The sequence below is a fragment of the Pristiophorus japonicus genome, unplaced genomic scaffold, assembly GCF_044704955.1.
Source record: "Pristiophorus japonicus isolate sPriJap1 unplaced genomic scaffold, sPriJap1.hap1 HAP1_SCAFFOLD_473, whole genome shotgun sequence".
Classification (NCBI taxonomy): domain Eukaryota; kingdom Metazoa; phylum Chordata; class Chondrichthyes; family Pristiophoridae; genus Pristiophorus; species Pristiophorus japonicus.
Genome location: NW_027254378.1, coordinates 39,570 through 57,701, shown reverse-complemented (window position 1 = coordinate 57,701; position 18,132 = coordinate 39,570).

Here is an 18,132-nt window from a genome sequence, read left to right as displayed (position 1 = left end):
AGGGCTATGGGGAGAGAGCGGGGCTGTGGGATTAGTTTGTGTGAGATTGAGCAGCCATTTTACATGAGATGTGTGTTACAGAGACCGAGAGAGAGAGAGAGAGAGAGATAGAGAGAAGACAGAGATAGAGAGAGATAAAGAGACACGAGAGCGAGAGGGACAGAAATAGAGTATGAGAGAGACACAGATACAGAGATAAATAGCGAGATAGAGCAACAGATAGACAGCGAGAGAGAGATAGAGTGTGACAGAGATAGAGCAAGATCGAGAGATAGTGAGAGACAGGCAATGAGAGAGAGAGAGAGAGAGGTACAGATACAGAGAGAGAGAGAGACAGCTAGAGAGAGACAGAGAGATAGAGATACAGATCGAGAGGTAGTGAGGGAGTGAGAGTGAGAGACAGTGAGAGAGAGAGTCAGACAGAGAGAGGGAAAAAGGGAGAGAGAGACAGAGAGAGAGAGTGGGAGATACAGAGAGAGAGAGAGTGACAGAGAGACAGACAGAGAGAGAGAAACACACACACAGAAATAGAGAGGGACAGAATGTGAGAGTCAGAGACAGCCAGAGCAAAACAGAGAGAGAGGGAGATAAAGAGACAGAGACAGAGAGCGTGAGACAGAGAGAGTGAGAGAAATAGAGACAGAGAGTGAGAGAGAGAGAGACAGAGATTGAGAGACCGACAGAGAGAAAGTGAGAAAGAGTGAGAGAGAGAGAGACAGACAGAGTGAGAGAAAGATAGAGCGAGAGAGAGTGAGAGAAACACAGAGACAGAGAGAGAGCGAGACAGAGCAGCAGACAGAAAGAAAGAGAGATAAATAGAGACAGAGAGAGAGACAGAGATAGACAGATAGAGAGGGAGAGACAGAAAGAGAGAGACAGAGTGAGCGAGTGATAAACACAGAGTGACAGAGAGGGAGAGAAAGATAGAGCGAGAGACAGACTGAGAGAGAGACAGAGAGAAAGAGAGCGAGAGAGACAGACAGAGAGAGACAGAGAGAGAGAAGGAACGAGGGATAGAGAGAGTCAGAGAGAAAAACAGAGACAGATAGAGAGAAAGAGAGAGAAAGAGAGAGAGACACAGAGAGGGAGGCAGAGAGAGAGAGAGACAGAGAAAAATACAGGGAGAGAGGGAGAGAGAGAGAGAGCGATAGAGAGAAAGAGAGAGAGTTAGATATTGGGAGAATTCTTGATGTTTAAAGCTTAAATTTTGCTGGTGAAGGATTCAGCCAGCCGGCAGAAGACTTCGGATGTTTCTGTCTTTGAAAAAAAAGGTACAAAATCCGAGGTAAAAAAAAGCACACGGTGTGAACATCTCGAGATTAAAAATGGCAGGTGTAATCAGATATTTGGAGGAATCTAGACATGACCGGGAAGGTTTTAAAGCGTATGTGGATTGGCTAGAAATGTATTTCACTGTATGTTGTGAATGGTGCTGCTGTTCACAGATTGGACTACTATTGGACATATTGTTGTGAATGGTGCTGCTGTTCACAGACTGGACTACTATTGGACATATTGTTGTGAATGGTGCTGTTCACAGATTGGACTACTATTGGACATATTGTTGTGAATGGTGCTGTTCACAGACTGGACTACTATTGGACATATTGTTGTGAATGGTGCTGCTGTTCACAGATTGGACTACTATTGGACATATTGTTGTGAATGGTGCTGCTCACAGATTGGACTACTATTGGACATATTGTTGTGAATAGTGCTGTTCACAGATTGGACGACTATTGGACATATTGTTGTGAATGGTGCTGCTGTTCACAGATTGGACTACTATTGGACATATTGTTGTGAATGGTGCTGTTCACAGACTGGACTACTATTGGACATATTGTTGTGAATGGTGCTGCTGTTCACAGATTGGACTACTATTGGACATATTGTTGTGAATGGTGCTGCTCACAGATTGGACTACTATTGGACATATTGTTGTGAATGGTGCTGTTCACAGATTGGACTACTATTGGACATATTGTTGTGAATGGTGCTGTTCACAGATTGGACTACTATTGGACATATTGTTGTGAATGGTGCTGTTCACAGATTGGACTACTATTGGACATATTGTTGTGAATGGTGCTGCTGCTCACAGATTGGACTACTATTGTACATATTGTTGTGAATGGTGCTGCTCACAGATTGGACTACTATTGGACATATTGTTGTGAATGGTGCTGCTGTTCACAGATGGGACTACTATTGGACATATTGTTGTGAATGGTGCTGTTCACAGATTGGACTACTATTGGACATATTGTTGTGAATGGTGCTGCTCACAGATTGGACGACTATTGGACATATTGCTGTGAATGGTGCTGCTCACAGATTGGACTACTATTGGACATATTGTTGTGAATGGTGCTGTTCACAGACTGGACTACTATTGGACATATTGTTGTGAATGGTGCTGTTCACAGACTGGACTACTATTGGACATATTGTTGTGAATGGTGCTGCTGTTCATAGATTGGACTACTATTGGACATATTGTTGTGAATGGTGCTGCTGTTCATAGATTGGACTACTATTGGACATATTGTTGTGAATGGTGCTGCTGTTCACAGACTGGACTACTATTGGACATATTGTTGTGAATGGTGCTGTTCACAGATTGGACTACTATTGGACATATTGTTGTGAATGGTGCTGTTCACAGACTGGACTACTATTGGACATATTGTTGTGAATGGTGCTGCTGTTCACAGATTGGACTACTATTGGACATATTGTTGTCAATGGTGCTACTCACAGATTGGACTACTATTGGACATATTGTTGTGAATGGTGCTGTTCACAGACTGGACTACTATTGGACATATTGTTGTGAATGGTGCTGCTGTTCACAGATTGGACTACTATTGGACATATTGTTGTGAATGGTGCTGCTCACAGATTGGACTACTATTGGACATATTGTTGTGAATGGTGCTGTTCACAGATTGGACTACTATTGGACATATTGTTGTGAATGGTGCTGCTGCTCACAGATTGGACTACTATTGTACATATTGTTGTGAATGGTGCTGCTCACAGATTGGACTACTATTGGACATATTGTTGTGAATGGTGCTGCTGTTCACAGATGGGACTACTATTGGACATATTGTTGTGAATGGTGCTGTTCACAGATTGGACTACTATTGGACATATTGTTGTGAATGGTGCTGCTCACAGATTGGACGACTATTGGACATATTGCTGTGAATGGTGCTGCTCACAGATTGGACTACTATTGGACATATTGTTGTGAATGGTGCTGCTCACAGATTGGACTACTATTGGACATATTGTTGTGAATGGTGCTGCTGTTCACAGATGGGACTACTATTGGACATATTGTTGTGAATGGTGCTGCTCACAGATTGGACTACTATTGGACATATTGTTGTGAATGGTGCTGCTGTTCACAGATGGGACTACTATTGGACATATTGTTGTGAATGGTGCTGCTGTTCACAGATTGGACTACTATTGGACATATTGTTGTGAATGGTGCTGCTGCTCACAGATTGGACTACTATTGGACATATTGTTGTGAATGGTGCTGCTGTTCACAGACTGGACTACTATTGGACATATTGTTGTGAATGGTGCTGTTCACAGATTGGACTACTATTGGACATATTGTTGTGAATGGTGCTGCTGTTCACAGATTGGACTACTATTGGACATATTGTTGTGAATGGTGCTGTTCACAGATTGGACTACTATTGGACATATTGTTGTGAATGGTGCTGCTCACAGATTGGACTACGATTAGACATATTGTTGTGAATGATGCTGCTGTTCACAGATTGGACTACTATTAGACATATTGTTGTGAATGGTGCTGTTCACAGATTGGACTACTATTGGACATATTGTTGTGAATGGTGCTGTTCACAGATTGGACTACTATTGGACATATTGTTGTGAATGGTGCTGTTCACAGATTGGTCTACTATTGGACATATTGTTGTGAATGGTGCTGTTCACAGATTGGACTACTATTGGACATATTGCTGTGAATGGTGCTGTTCACAGATTGGACTACTATTGGACATATTGCTTTGAATGGTGCTGCTGCTCACAGATTGGACTACTATTGGACATATTGTTGTGAATGGTGCTGTTCACAGATTGGATTACTATTGGACATATTGCTGTGAATGGTGCTGCTGTTCACAGATTGGACAACTATTGGACATATTGTTGTGAATGGTGCTGTTCACAGATTGGACTACTATTGGACATATTGTTGTGAATGGTGCTGCTGTTCACAGATTGGACTACTATTGGACATATTGTTGTGAATGGTGCTGCTCACAGATTGGACTACTATTGGACATATTGTTGTGAATGGTGCTGTTCACAGATTGGACTACTGTTGGACATATTGTTGTGACTGGAGCTGCTGTTCACAGATTGGATTACCATTGGACATATTGTTGTGAATGTTGCTGTTCACAGATTGGACTACTATTGGACATATTGTTGTGAATGGTGCTGTTCACAGATTGGACTACTATTGGACATATTGTTGTGAATGGTGCTGTTCACAGATTGGACTACTATTGGACATATTGTTGTGAATGGTGCTGCTGTTCACAGATTGGACTACTATTGGACATATTGTTGTGAATGGTGCTGTTCACAGATTGGACTACTATTGGACATATTCTCCCCTCCCCCCGGGACACTCTCCCCTCCCTTCGGGACACTCTCCCCTCCCCTCGGGACACTCTCCCCTCACTCTGGGACACTCTCCCCTCCCCCCGGGACTCTCTCCCCTCCCCTCCCCTCGGGACACTCTCCCCTCCCCCCGAGACACTCTCCCCTCCCCCCGGGACACGATCCCCTCCCCCCGAGACAATCTCCCCTTTCCCCGAGACATTCTCCCCTCCCCTCGGGACACTCTCCCCTCCCCCCGAGACACTCACCCCTCCCCACGGGACACTGTCACCTCCCCCCGGGACACTCTTCCCCTCCACTCAGGATACTCTCCCCTCCCCTCCCCCTGGGACTCTCTCCCCTCCAGCCCCCTGGGACACTCTCCCCTCTCCTCGGAACACTCTCCCGTCCCCTCGGGACACTCTCTCATCCCCTCCCCCCGGGACACTCTCCCCTCCCCTTGGGGCACTCTCCCTTCCTCCCGGGACACTCTCCCCTCCCCCCGGGACACTCTCCCCTCCCCCCGGGACACTCTGCCCTCCCCTCCCCTCGGGACACTCTCCCCTCCACCGAGACATTCTCCCCTCTCCCCGGGAGACTCTCCCCTCCCCCCCGGGACACACTCCCCTCCCCCCGAGACACTCTCCCCTCCCCCCGGGACACTCTCCCCTCACCCCGGGACACTCTCCCCTACCCCCCGGCACACTCTCCCCTCCCCCCGGGACACTCTCCCCTCCCCCCGGGACATTCTCCCCTCCCCTGGGACACTCTCCCCTCCCCTCGGGACACTCTCCCCACCCCTCGGGACACTCTCCCCTCCCCCCGGGACACTATCCCCTCCCCCCGAGTCACTCTCTCCTCCCCCCGAGACACTCTCCCCTCCCCTCGGGACACTCTCCCCTCCCCTTCCCTCGGGACACTCTCCCCTCCCCTTCCCTCGGGACACTCTCCCCACCCCTCCCCTCGGGAAACTCTTCCCTCCCCTCCCCCCGGGACACTCTCCCCTCTCCTCGGGACACTCTCCCCTCCCCCTGAGACACTCTCCCCTCCCCCCGGGACACTCTCCCCTCCTCTCCCCTCGGGACACTCTCCCCTCTCCCCGAGACACTCTCCCCGCCCCCCGGGACACTCCCCCCTCCCCTTCCCTCGGGACACTCTCCCCTGCCCTTCCCTCGGGAAACTCTCCCCACCCCTCCCCTCGGGAAACTCTCCCCACCCCTCCCCCCGGGACACTCTCCCCTCTCCTCGGGACACTCTTCCCTCCCCCTGAGACACTCTCCCCTCCCCCCGGGACACTCTCCCCTCCTCTCCCCTCGGGACACTCTCCCCTCTCCCCGAGACACTCTCCCCGCCCCCCGGGACACTCCCCCCTCCCCTCGGGACACTCTCCACTCCACCCGTGACATTCTCCCCTCCCCTCGGGATACTCTCCGCTCACCACCCCCTGGGACACTCTCCCCTCCCCTCGGGACACTCTCCCCTCCCCTCGGGACACTGTCCCCTCCCCTCCCCCTGGGACACTCTCCCATCCCCTCCGGACACTCTCCCCTCCCCTCCCCCGGGACACACTCCCCTCCCCTCCACCCGGAACACACTCCCCTCCCCTCCCCCCGGAACACACTCCCCTCCCCTCCCCCTGGGACACATTCCCCTCCCCGCCCCCCGGGACACTGTCCCCTCCCCTCCACCCGGGACACTCTCCCCTCCCCTCCACCCGGGACACTCTCACCTCACCCCGAGACACTCTCCCCTCGCCTCCCCCCGAGATACTCTACCCTCCCCTCCCCCTGAGACACACTCCCCTCCACTCCCCCCGAGACACTCTCCGCTCCCCTCCCCCGAGACACACTCCCCTCCACTCCCCCCGAGACACTCTTCCCTCCCCAGGAGACACTCTCCCCTCCCCCCGAGACACTCTCCCCTCCCCCCGAGACACTCTCCCCTCCCCCTGAGACACTCTCCCCTCCCCCTGAGACACTCTCCCCTCCCCCTGAGACACTCTCTCCTCCCCCTGAGAAACTCTCCCCTCCCCCTGAGACACTCTCCCCTCCCCCTGAGACACTCTCCCCTCCCCACGAGACACTCTCCCCTCCCCCCGAGACACTCTCCCCTCCCCCCGAGACACTTTCCCCTAACCCCGAGACACACTCCCCTCCCCCCGACACACCCTCCCCTCCCCCCGGGACACTCTCCACTCTCCCCGAGACACTCTCCACTTCCCTCGGGACACTCTCCCCTCCCCACGGGACACTCTCCCCTCCCACTGGGAGACTCTCCCCTCCCCCCGGGACTATCTCCACTCCCCTCCCCCAGAGACACTCTCCCCTCCCCCCGAGACAATCTCCCATCCCCTCGGGACACTCTCCCATCCCCCCGAGTCACTCTCCCCTCCCCCCGGGACACTCTCCCCTCCCCTCGGGACACTCTCCCCTCCCCTCCCCCCGGGACACTCTCCCCTCTCCCCGAGACACTCTCCACTCCCCTCGGGACACTCTCCCCTCCCCTCGGGACACTCTCCCCTCCCACTGGGAGACTCTCCCCTCCCCCCGGGACTCTCTCCCCTCCCCTCCCCTCGGGACACGATCCACTCCCGCCGAGACACTCTCCCCTCCCCCCGAGACACTCTCCCCTCCTCCCGGGACACTCTCCCCTCCCCTCGGGACACTCTCCCCTCCCCCCGAGACACTCTCCCCTCCCGTCGGGACACTCTCCCCTCCCCCCGAGACACCCACCCCTCCCCCCGGGACACTCTCACCTCCCCCCGGGAAACTCTCCCCTCCCCTCAGGATATTCTCCCCTCCCCTCCCCCTGGGACTCTCTCCCCTTCCCTCGGGACACTCTCCCCTCCCCTCGGGACACTCTCCCCTCCCGCCCCCTGGGATACTCTCCCCTCCCCTCGGGACACTCTCCCCTCCCCTCGGGACACTCTCCCCTCCCCTCACCCCGGGACACTCTCCCCTCCCCTTGGGGCACTCTCCCCTCACCCCGGGATTCTCTTCCCCTCCCCCCGGGACACTCTCACCTCCCCCCGGGACACTCTCCCCTCCCCTCCCCTCGGGACATTCTCCCCTCCCCCGAGACATTCTCCCCTCCCCCCGGGACACTCTCCCCTCCCCCCGAGACACTCTCCCCTCCCCCCGGGACACTCTCCCCTCACCCTGGGACACTCTCCCCTACCCCCCGGCACAATCTCCCCTCCCCCCGGGACACTCTCCCCTCCCCCCGGGACATTCTCCACTCCCCCCGGGACACTCTCCCCTCCCCTCGGGACACTCTCCCCTCCCCTCGGGACACTCTCCCCTCCCCCCGGGACACTATCCCCTCCCCCCGAGACACTCTCTCCTCCCCCCGAGACAGTCTCCCCTCCCCTCGGGACACTCTCCCCTCCCCTCGGGACACTCTCCCCTCAGCTTCCCTTGAGACACTCTTCCCACCCCTCCCCTCGGGACACTCGCCCCTCCCCCGAGACATTCTCCCCTCCCCCCGGGACACTCTCCCCTCCCCCCGAGACACTCTCCCCTCCTCCCGGGACACTCTCCCCTCCCCCCGAGACACTCTCCCCTCACCCCGGGACACTCTCCCCTCACCCCGGGACACTCTCCCCTACCCCCCGGCACACTCTCCCCTCCCCCCGGGACACTCTCCCCTCCCCCCGGGACATTCTCCCCTCCCCCCGGGACATTCTCCCCTCCCCCCGGGACACTCTCCCCTCCCCTCGGGACACTCTCCCCTCCCCCCGGGACACTAACCCCTCCCCCCGAGACAAACTCTCCTCCCCCCGAGACACTCACCCCTCCCCTCGGGACACTCTCCCCTCCCCTCGGGACACTCTCCCCTCCCCTTCCCTCGGGACACTCTCCCCACCCCTCCCCTCAGGATACTCTCCCCTCCCCTCCCCCCGGGACACTCTCCACTCTCCTCGGGACACTCTCCCCTCCCCCTGAGACACTCTCCCCTCCCCCCGGAACACTCTCCCCTCCTCTCCCCTCGGGACACTCTCCCCTGTCCTCGAGACACTCTCCCCTCACCCCGGGACACTCCCCCCTCCCCGCGGGACACTCTGCCTTCCCCCCGGGACACTCTCCCCTCCCCCCGTGACACTCTCCCCTCCCCTCGGGATACTCTCCGCTCCCCTCCCCCTGGGACACTCTCCCCTCCCCTCGGGACATTCTCCCCTCCCCTCGGGACACTGTCCCCTCGCCTCCCCCTGGGACACTCTCCCCTCCCCTCGGGAAACTCTCCCCTCCCCTCGGGACACTCTCCCCACCCCTCCCCCCGGGACACATTCCCCTCCCCGCCCCCCGGGACACTGTCCCCTCCCCTCCCCCCAGGACACTCTCCCCTCACCCCGGGACAGTCTCCCCTCGCCTCCCCCCGAGATAATCTACCCTCCCCTCCCCCCGAGACACTCTCCCCTCGCCCCGAGACACACTCCCCTCCCCCCGAGACACTCTTCCCTCCCACCGAGACACTCTCCCCTCCCCCCGAGACACTCTCCCCTCCCCCCGAGACACTCTCCGCTCTCCCCGAGACACTCTCCCCTCCCCCCGGGACACTCTCCCCTCCCGCGAGACACTTTCCCCTCCCCCCGTGACACTCTCACCTCCCCCCGGGAAACTCTCCCCTCCCCTCCCCCTGGGACTCTCTCCCCTTCCCTCGGGACACTCTCCCCTCCCCTCGGGACACTCTCCCCTCCCGCCCCCTGGGACACTCTCCCCTCCCCTCGGGACACTCTCCCCTCCCCTCGGGACACTCTCCCCTCCACTCACCCCGGGACACTCTCCCCTTCCCTTGGGGCACTCTCCCCTCCCCCCGGGACACTCTTCCCCTCCCCCCGGGACACTCTCCCCTCCCCCCGGGACACTCTCCCCTCCCCTCCCCACGGGACATTCTCCCCTCCCCCGAGACATTCTCCCCTCCCCCCGGGACACTCTCCCCTCCCCCCGAGACACTCTCCCCGCCCCCCGGGACACTCTCCCCTCACCCTGGGACCCTCTCCCCTAACCCCCGGCACACACTCCCCTCCCCCCGGGACACTCTCACCTCCCCCCGGGACATTCTCCCCTCCCCCCGGGACACTCTCCACTCCCCTCGGGACACTCTCCCCTCCCCTCGGGACACTCTCCCCTCCCCCCGGGACACTATCCCCTACTCCCGAGACACTCTCTCCTCCCCCCGAGACACTCACCCCTCCCCTCGGGACACTCTCCCCTCCCCTCGGGACACTCTCCCCTCCCCCCGGAACACTCTCCCCTCCTCTCCCCTCGGGACACTCTCCCCTGTCCTCGAGACACTCTCCCCTCACCCCGGGACACTCCCCCCTCCCCGCGGGACACTCTGCCTTCCCCCCGGGACACTCTCCCCTCCCCCCGTGACACTCTCCCCTCCCCTCGGGATACTCTCCGCTCCCCTCCCCCTGGGACACTCTCCCCTCCCCTCGGGACATTCTCCCCTCCCCTCGGGACACTGTCCCCTCGCCTCCCCCTGGGACACTCTCCCCTCCCCTCGGGAAACTCTCCCCTCCCCTCGGGACACTCTCCCCACCCCTCCCCCCGGGACACATTCCCCTCCCCGCCCCCCGGGACACTGTCCCCTCCCCTCCCCCCAGGACACTCTCCCCTCACCCCGGGACAGTCTCCCCTCGCCTCCCCCCGAGATAATCTACCCTCCCCTCCCCCCGAGACACTCTCCCCTCGCCCCGAGACACACTCCCCTCCCCCCGAGACACTCTTCCCTCCCACCGAGACACTCTCCCCTCCCCCCGAGACACTCTCCCCTCCCCCCGAGACACTCTCCGCTCTCCCCGAGACACTCTCCCCTCCCCCCGGGACACTCTCCCCTCCCGCGAGACACTTTCCCCTCCCCCCGTGACACTCTCACCTCCCCCCGGGAAACTCTCCCCTCCCCTCCCCCTGGGACTCTCTCCCCTTCCCTCGGGACACTCTCCCCTCCCCTCGGGACACTCTCCCCTCCCGCCCCCTGGGACACTCTCCCCTCCCCTCGGGACACTCTCCCCTCCCCTCGGGACACTCTCCCCTCCACTCACCCCGGGACACTCTCCCCTTCCCTTGGGGCACTCTCCCCTCCCCCCGGGACACTCTTCCCCTCCCCCCGGGACACTCTCCCCTCCCCCCGGGACACTCTCCCCTCCCCTCCCCACGGGACATTCTCCCCTCCCCCGAGACATTCTCCCCTCCCCCCGGGACACTCTCCCCTCCCCCCGAGACACTCTCCCCGCCCCCCGGGACACTCTCCCCTCACCCTGGGACCCTCTCCCCTAACCCCCGGCACACTCTCCCCTCCCCCCGGGACACTCTCACCTCCCCCCGGGACATTCTCCCCTCCCCCCGGGACACTCTCCACTCCCCTCGGGACACTCTCCCCTCCCCTCGGGACACTCTCCCCTCCCCCCGGGACACTATCCCCTACTCCCGAGACACTCTCTCCTCCCCCCGAGACACTCACCCCTCCCCTCGGGACACTCTCCCCTCCCCTCGGGACACTCTCCCCTCAGCTTCCCTTGAGACACTCTTCCCACCCCTCCCCTCGGGATACTCTCCCCTCCCCTCCCCCCAGGACACTCTCCCCTCTCCTCGGGACACTCTCCCCTCCCCTCGGGACACTCTCCCCTCAGCTTCCCTTGAGACACTCTTCCCACCCCTCCCCTCGGGATACTCTCCCCTCCCCTCCCCCCGGGACACTCTCCCCTCCCCCCGGGACACTCTCCCCTCCCCCCGTGACACTCTCCCCTCCCCTCGGGGTACTCTCCTCTCCCCTCCCCTCGGGACACTCTCCCCTCCCCCTGGGACACTCTCCCCTCCCCTCGGGACACTCTCCCCTCCCCTCGGGACACTCTCCTCTCCCCTCCCCTCGGGACACTCGCCCCTCCCCCGAGATATTCTCCCCTCCCCCCGGGACACTCTCCCCTCCCCTCGGGACACTCTCCCCTCCCCTCGGGACACTCTCCTCTCCCCTCCCCTCGGGACACTCGCCCCTCCCCCGAGATATTCTCCCCTCCCCCCGGGACACTCTCCCCTCCCCTCGGGACACTCTCCCCTCCCCCCGAGACACTCTCCCCTCCCCCCGGGACACTCTCCCCTCACCACGGGACACTCTCCCCTCACCTCGGGACACTCTCCCCTACCCCCCGGCACACTCTCCCCTCCCCCCGGGCACTCTCCACTCCCCCCGGGACATTCTCCCCTCCCCCCGGGACACTCTCCCCTCCCCCCGTGACACTCTCCCCTCCCCTCAGGATACTCTCCGCTCCCCTCCCCCTGGGACACTCTCCCCTCCCCTCGGGACATTCTCCCCTCCCCTCGGGACACTGTCCCCTCGCCTCCCCCTGGGACACTCTCCCCTCCCCTCCGGACACTCTCCCCTCCCCTCCCCCTGGGACACTCTCCCCTCCCCTCGGGACACTGTCCCCTCCCCTCCCCCTGGGACACTCTCCCCTCTCCCCGGGACACTCTCCCCTCGCCTCCCCCCGGGACATTCTCCCCTCGCCTCCCCCTGGGACACTCTCCCCTCCCGCTGAGACACTTTCCACTCCCCCCGGGACACTCTCCCCTTCCCTCCCCTCGGGACATTCTCCCCTCCCCCCGGGACACTCTCCCCTCCCCCCGGGACACTCTCCACTCCCCTCCCCCCGGGACACTCTCCCCTCCCCTCGGGACATTCTCCCCTCCCCCCGGGACACTCTCCCCACCCCTCCCCCCGGGACACATTCCCCTCCCCGCCCCCCGGGACACTGTCCCCTCCCCTCCCCCCGGGACACTCTCCCCTCACCCCGAGACAGTCTCCCCTCGCCTCCCCCCGAGATAATCTACCCTCCCCTCCCCCTGAGACAGTCTCCCGTCCCCCTGAGACACTCTCCCCTCCCCCTGGGACACTCTCCCATCCCCTCCGGACACTCTCCCCTCCCCTCCCCTCGGGACACTCTCCCCGCCCCCCGGGGCACTGTCCCCTCCCCTCCCCCCGGGACACTCTCCCCTCCCCTCCCCCCGAGACACTCTCCCCTCCCCCTGGGACACTCTGCCCTCCCCCTGAGACACTTTCCACTCCCCCCGGGACACTCTCCCTTTCCCTCCCCTCGGGACATTCTCCCCTCCCCCCGGGGCACTCTCCCCACCCCCCGGGACACTCTGCCCTCCCCCTGAGACACTCTCCCGTCACCCCGGGACACACTCCCCTACCCCCGGGCACACTCTCCCCTCCCCCCGGGACACTCTCCCGTCCCCCCGTGACACTCTCCCCTCCCCTCGGGATACTCTCCGCTCCCCTCCCCCTGGGACACACTCCCCTCCCCTCGGGACATTCTCCCCTCCCCTCGGGACACTGTCCCCTCGCCTCCCCCTGGGACACTCTCCCCTCCCCTCGGGACACTCTCCCCTCCCCTCGGGACACTGTCCCCTCCCCTCCCCCTGGGACACTCTCCCATCCCCTCCAGACACTCTCCCCTCCCCTCCCCCTGGGACACTCTCCCCTCCCCTCGGGACATTCTCCCCTCCCCTCGGGACACTGTCCCCTCGCCTCCCCCTGGGACACTCTCCCCTCCCCTCGGGACACTCTCCCCGCCCCCCGGGACACTGTCCCCTCCCCTCCCCCCGGGACACTCTCCTCCCCCCGGATCATTCTCCCCTCCCCTCGGGACACTCTCCCCTCCACTCGGGACACTCTCCCCTCCCCCCGGGACACTATCCCCTCCCCTCGGGACACTCTCCCCTGCCCTCCCCTCGGGAGACCCTCCCCTCCCCTCCCCTCGGGACACTCTCCCCTCCCCTCCCCCCGGGACACTCAACTCTCCCCTCCCCCTGAGACACTCTCCCCTCCCCCCGGGGCACTCTCCCCTCCCCTCCCCCCGGGGCACTCTCCCCTCCCCTCCCCTCGGGATACTCTCCCCTCCCCTCCCCCCCGGGACACTCTCCACTCCCCCGGGACACTCTCCCCTCTCCCCGGGACAATCTCCCCTCCCCCCGGGACACTCTCCCCTCCCCTCGGGACACTCTCCCTTTCCCTCGGGACACTCTCCCCTTCCCTCGGGACACTCACCCCTCCCCTCCAGACACGCTCCCCTCACCCTGAGACACTTTCCCCTCCCCTGGGGCACTCTCCCCTCCCACTGAGACACTCTCCCCTCCCCCCGGGACACTCTCCCCTCCCCTGAGACAATCTCCCCTCCCCCCGGGACACTCTCCCCTCCCCTCCCCCCGGGACACTCTCCCCTCCCCCCGGGAGACTCTCCCCTCCCCCTGAGACACACTCCCCTCCCCTTGGCGCACTCTCCCATCCCCCCGGGTCACTCTCCCCTCCCCCCCGGGACACTCTCCCCGCCCCCCGGGACACTCTCCCCTCCCCTCCCCCCGGGACACTCTCCCCTCCCCCCGGGACACTCTTCCCTCCCCTCCCCTCGGGACACTCTCCCCTCCCCCCGGGACACTCTGACCTCCCCCTGAGACACTCTCCCCTCCCCCTGAGACACTCTCCCCTCCCCCTGAGACACTCTCCCCTCCCCCTGAGACACTCTCCCCTCCCCGTGAGACACACTCCCCTCCCCCTGAGACACTCTCCCCTCCCCCTGAGAAACTCTCCCCTCCCCCCGAGACACTCTCCCCTCCCCCCGAGACACTCTCCGCTCCCCCAGAGACACTCTCCCCTCCCCCCGAGACACTCTCCCCTCCCCCCGAGACACTCTCCCCTCCCCCTGAGACACTCTCCCCTCCCCCCGAGACACTCTCCCCTCCCCCCGAGACACTCTCCCCTCCCCCCGAGACACTCTCCGCTCCCCCCGAGACACTCTCCCCTCCCCCCGAGACACTTTCCCTTAACCCCGAGACACACTCCCCTCCCACCGAGACACTCTCCCCTCCCCCCGAGACACTCTCCCCTCCCCCCGAGACACTCTCCCCTCCCCCTGAGACACTCTCCCCTCCCCCCGAGACACTCTCCCCTCCCCCCGAGACACTCTCCCCTCCCCCCGGGACACTCTCCCCTCTCCCCGAGACACTCTCCCCTCCCCTCGGAACACTCTCCCCTCCCACTGGGAGACTCTCCCCTCCCCCCGGGACTCTCTCCCCTCCCCTCCCCTCGGGACACGATCCCCTCCCCCCGAGACACTCTCCCCTCCCCCCGAGACACTCTCCCCTCCCCCCGGGGCACTCTCCCCTCCCCTCGGGACACTCTCCCCTCCCCCCGAGACACTCTCCCCTCCCGTCGGGACACTCTACCCTCCCCCCGAGACACTCACCCCTCCCCCCGGGACACTCTCACCTCCCCCCGGGAAACTCTCCCCTCCCCTCAGGATACTCTCCCCTCCCCTCCCCCTGGGACTCTCTCCCCTTCCCTCGGGACACTCTCCCCTCCCCTCGGGACACTCTCCCCTCCCGCCCCCTGGGACACTCTCCCCTCCCCTCGGGACACTCTCCCCTCCCCTCGGGACACTCTCCCCTCCCCTCACCCCGGGACACTCTCCCCTCCCCTTGGGGCACTCTCCCCTCCCCCCGGGACACTCTTCCCCTCCCCCCGGGACACTCTCTCCTCCCCCCGGGACACTCTCCCCTCCCCTCCCCCACGGGACATTCTCCCCTCCCCCGAGACATTCTCCCCTCCCCCCGGGACAGTCTCCCCTCCCCCCGGGACACTCTCACCTCCCCCCGAGACACTCTCCCCTCCCCCCGGGACACTCTCCCCTCCCCCCGGGACATTCTCCCCTCCCCCCGGGACACTCTCCACTCCCCTCGGGACACTCTCCCCTCCCCTCGGGACACTCTGCCCTCCCCCCGGGACACTATCCCCTACTCCCGAGACACTCTCTCCTCCCCCCGAGACACTCTCCCCTCCCCTCGGGACACTCTCCCCTCCCCTCGGGACACTCTCCCCTCAGCTTCCCTTGAGACACTCTTCCCACCCCTCCCCTCGGGATACTCTCCCCTCCTCTCCCCCCAGGACACTCTCCCCTCTCCTCGGGACACTCTCCCCTCCCCCTGAGACACTCTCCCCTCCCCCCGGGACACTCTCCCCTCCTCTCCCCTCGGGACACTCTCCCCGAGACACTCTCCCCTCCCCCCGGGACACTCTCCCCTCCCCCCGGGACACTCTCCCCTTCCCCCGTGACACTCTCCTCTCCCCTCGGGGTACTCTCCGCTCCCCTCCCCCTGGGACACTCTCCCCTCCCCTCGGGACACTCTCCCCTCCCCTCGGGACACTCTCCTCTCCCCTCCCCTCGGGACACTCGCCCCTCCCCCGAGATATTCTCCCCTCCCCCCGGGACACTCTCCCCTCCCCTCGGGACACTCTCCCCTCCCCCCGAGACACTCTCCCCTCCCCCCGGGACACTCTCCCCTCACCCCGGGACACTCTCACCTCACCTCGGGACACTCTCCCCTACCCCCCGGCACACTCTCCCCTCCCCCCGGGCACTCTCCCCTCCCCCCGGGACATTCTCCCCTCCCCCCGGGGCACTCTCCCCTCCCCCCGTGACACTCTCCCCTCCCCTCGGGATACTCTCCGCTCCCCTCCCCCTGGGACACTCTCCCCTCCCCTCGGGACATTCTCCCCTCCCCTCGGGACACTGTCCCCTCGCCTCCCCCTGGGACACTCTCCCCTCCCCACGGGACACTCTCCCCTCCCCTCGGGACACTGTCCCCTCCCCTCCCCCTGGGACACTCTCCCATCCCCTCGGGACACTGTCCCCTCGCCTCCCCCTGGGACACTCTCCCCTCCCCTCGGGACACTCTCCCCTCCCCCCGGGACACTGTCCCCTCCCCTCCCCCCGGGACACTCTCCCCTCCCCTCCCCCCGAGACACTCTCCCCTCCCCTCGGGACACTCTCCCCACCCCCCGGGACACTCTCCCCCACCCGGAGACACTCTCCCCTCCCCCCCGGAACACTCTCCCCTCCCCTCCCCTCGGGACACTCTCCACTCCCCCCGGGACACTGTCCCCTCCCCCTGAGACACTCTCCCCACCCCCTGATACACTCTCCCCTCCCCTTGAGACACTCTCCTCTCCATCTGAGACACTCTCCCCTCCCCTCGAGACACTCTCCCCTCCCCCGCGACACTCTCCCCTCCCCTCGGGACACTCTCCCCTCCCCCCGGGACACTCCCCCCTCCCCCCGAGACACTCTCCCCACCCCCTGAGACACTCTCCCCTCCCCCCGGAACACACTCCCCTCCCCCTGGAACACTATCCCCTCCCCCCGGGACACTCTCCCTTCCCCTCGGGACACTCTCCCCTCCCCCCGGGACACTCTCCACTCCCCTCCACTCGGGACACTCTCCCCTCTCCCCGAGACACTCTTCCCTCCCCCCGGGACACTCCCCCTCCCTCCTGGACACACTCCCCTCCCCCTGAGACACTCTCCCCTCCCCTCAGGACAATCTCCCCTCCCCTCCCCTCGGGACACTATCCCCACCCCTCCTCTCCCCTCGGGATACTCTCCCCTCCCCTCCTTCCGGGACACTCTCCTCTCCCCTCTCCGAGACACTCTCCCCTCCCCCCGGGACACTCCCCCCTCCCCACCCCTCGGGACACTCTCCCCTCTCCCTGAGACACTCTCCCCTCCACCCGGGACACTCCCCCCTCCCCCCTGGACACTCTCCCCTCCCCCCGGGACACTCTCCCCTCCCCCCGGGAGACTCTCCCCTGCCCTCCCCTCGGAACACTCTCCCCTCCCCCCGGGACATTCTCCCATCCCCCCGGGACACTCCCCACTCCCCCCCGGGACACACTCCCCTCCCCTCCACTCGGGACACTCTCCCCTCCCCCCGAGACACTCTCCCCTCCCCCCGAAACACTCTCCCCTCCCCCCGAGACACTCACCAGTCCCTCCGAGACACCCTCCCCTCCCCCCGGGACACTCTCCCCTGCCCTCAGGACATTCTCCCCTCCCCCAGGGACACTCTCCACTCCCCCAGAGACACTCTCCCCTCCCCCCGAGACACTCTCCCCGCCCCCCGGGACACTCTCCCCTCCCCCTGGGGCACTCTCCCCTCCCCCTGAGACACTCTCCCCTCCCCCTGGGGCACTCTCCCCTCCCCCTGAGACACTCTCCCCTCCCCTCAGGACAATCTCCCCTCCCCTCCCCTCGGGACACTATCCCCACCCCTCCTCTCCCCTCGGGATACTCTCCCCTCCCCTCCTTCCGGGACACTCTCCTCTCCCCTCTCCCTGAGACACTCTCCCCTCCCCCCGGGACACTCCCCCCTCCCCACCCCTCGGGACACTCTCCCCTCTCCCTGAGACACTCTCCCCTCCACCCGGGACACTCCCCCCTCCCCCCTGGACACTCTCCCCTCCCCCCGGGACACTCTCCCCTCCCCTCGGGATACTCTCCCCTCCCCTCCTTCCGGGACACTCTCCTCTCCCCTCTCCCTGAGACACTCTCCCCTCCCCCCGGGACACTCCCCCCTCCCCACCCCTCGGGACACTCTCCCCTCTCCCTGAGACACTCTCCCCTCCCCCCGGGAC